The sequence below is a fragment of the Triticum dicoccoides genome, unplaced genomic scaffold, assembly GCF_002162155.2.
Source record: "Triticum dicoccoides isolate Atlit2015 ecotype Zavitan unplaced genomic scaffold, WEW_v2.0 scaffold167358, whole genome shotgun sequence".
NCBI lineage: Eukaryota > Viridiplantae > Streptophyta > Magnoliopsida > Poales > Poaceae > Triticum > Triticum dicoccoides.
The window spans coordinates 1-2,643 of NW_021219617.1; the positions used below are offsets into that span (position 1 = coordinate 1).

The 2,643-nt window shown below is 41.8% G+C and overlaps 1 pseudogene; it reads left to right on the plus strand.

The window, feature by feature from the left end:
• The first annotated feature begins 181 nt into the window (after nucleotides 1-181).
• Nucleotides 182-2,184, plus strand: LOC119344385 (annotated as a pseudogene).
• The last annotated feature ends 459 nt before the right edge of the window (nucleotides 2,185-2,643 follow it).

A 2,643-nucleotide genomic window follows, 5' to 3' on the forward strand; every position in this document is an offset into this window, starting at 1 on the left:
AATGCATTTATGACATTTTTTGACATGTACATTCTGTGATTTGAATATTTACATTGTCAAACCTAGCTTAATAAATGGACAGATAAATCAATTAGTATTCTTGTCTCTGGAAGGTAAATTTGAGTGCCTTAAAGGAGCTTGGTTCATAGTTAATTAACTGTAGCTGTCCCTTTTATTGCAGGTACTCTCAAGTGAGATAAATGAAGACCACATAAATACGCTAAAGCATACTGGGCTCAAAATTATACAAAAATGTGGTTATTTACCACTTGTTGTCAAAATAATGGGAGGACTCTTGCGTCTGGCAGCCTGTTCTGGATGATTCGAAATGGTCAAGAACTAAAATGCCTGATGAGCTTAACTATGCAGTATACTTCAGCTATGAATATATGCCCTCTTACCTCAAGCAGTGCTTTCTGTACTACTCTCTTCTTCCAAAAAGTAGAAAGTTTAGTATGGGTGCAGTTGTTGCAATGTGGATTAGTGAAGGATTTATTCATGGAAATTCAAATGATTTAGAAGGATTGGGAGAAAATTACTACAAGGAGTTGGTATCTAGGAACCTGATAGAGCCAGATAAATTGTATGCTGATCTATGGGTTTGCAGCATGCATGATGTTGTTCTTTCATTTGCTCAGTATCTCACTAAGGATGAAGCACTCGTAGCTCAAGACGGGGATGATGATATTCTTGCTAAACTTGGTTCACAAAAGTTTCTTCGGTTGTCCATAGAAATTAACCGATCACAATCAGGTGAACTTGATTGGAAATCTCTACAGGCGCAGCAATTAGTGAGAACATTGATCTCAATTGTCCAGATTAAGATGAAGCCTGGTGATTCATTGGTTTCCTTTTCTAGTTTGCGGACTTTGCATATAGAATCTGCAGATATGACTGTATTGCTTGAATCGTCGCATCAACTCAAGCACCTGAGGTATCTTGCACTAGTAAATGATGATATATCTGTACTTTCGGGCAACATTGGCAAGATGAAATTGTTGCAGTTCCTTGATCTTTTGGGATGTACAGAATTGGTGAATCTTCCTGATAGCATTGTTAAGGTTACTTTCATTTCCCAAAGGATGTATGGTACCTAGAGGGTTTAGTGGTCTGACAAACATGAGGAGACTACGTATGTTTCGAGCCCACATGGATGGTGATTGGCGCAGTTTGGATGAGTTGGGGCCTCTTTCCCAACTCAGGTTTCTTGAATTAGTTCAATTGGAGAATGTATCTGCTGCCTCATTTGCAGCTAATGCTAGGCTCGGCGAGAAGAGGCATCTTATCACGCTAACCCTGGTCTGCACCAGTAAACTGGGAGATGATGGGTTTGTCAAAGAGAAGGAAGATGTCTCTGAGGAAGAGCAGCAACGAATTGAGAATGTTCTCAATAAGCTTTGCCCTCCACCTGGTGTAGAATTTCTTCAAATCACGGGATATTTTGGCCAGCAACTCCCGAGCTGGATGATTTCCACATCAATGGTGTCCCTGAACAACTTGAAGACTTTATTGTTTGATGACCTGGCTTGTTGTAGACAACTTCCCAACGGGTTGTGCCAGCCCCCAAATCTGTAGCTCCTACAGGTCTTTCGTGCTCCATGCATCAAACATGTTGGGACTGGATTCGTGCAGTCAACAACAGCTTCATTTCCAAGGTTAAATATATTGAAGTTGATCAAGATGCTGGTATGGGAGGAGTGGGAGGAGCAAGTACAAGCCATGCACCGTTTGGAGAACCTTACACTCTGTGATTGCAAACTGAGGCATTTTCCTCTAGGCCTTGCCTCCAATGCAAGCTCTTTGAAAATATTAGGTCTACAACATGTCAAGCAGCTCAGCTACATTGAGAGTTTTCCTTATGTGTTGAGCTTTTACTGAATGGATGCCCCGATCTGGAGAGGATCACAAATCTCCCCAATCTGCAGAAGCTTGCATCGCCAAGTGACCAAAGTTGAAGGTGTTGGAGCGTATCGCTTCTCTCTCGAGTCTGGGCTTGGAAGATTACACCATGGAAGAATGCCCAGAATATATGCGAAACATAAAGCTACGAAATTTGCAGTTATTCTGCGGGCTATGGTTGCTCTCTACGGTAGCCGCGGGACAATCTGGCACTGAGTGGGACAAGTTTAGCCATGTGGAGCATGTCCAGGCATATGCGCCTGAGGGAGACAACAAAAGGAAATGGTATGTTTTGTACACGAGAGGAGACAACTGCAAGTTGGATTCAAATTTTAGCAGCTCTACTGTATTTGAAGGTAAAATTATACGTACGAACTTTGCCTTAATTTGTTTGGGCACTTTGACTCTGCTGGTTAATAAGTTTGTTTCATTTTATCCCCCGCCTTTCAACCGTATATATGTGCTGCATGATGACTGAATATTTTGTACGGGACATGCAACTAATTAAGTTTTAGCCACATAGATGTACATATGCAACTTATGGCTACCATTTTCGGATTTGGTTGCCTTGAGTTTAACATATTGGATATCGAAATTGCACCCTTGGGCAGCCTGGGCCTACCTAGTATGCAAGCACCCCATTTTATCCCACACCAATAATTTGTAGGTGGCTAACAGGAGCACCCCATTTGACAGCCACTAGTATGTAAGCACATCAGTTTGCAAGTTTGCATCCGCATAGCT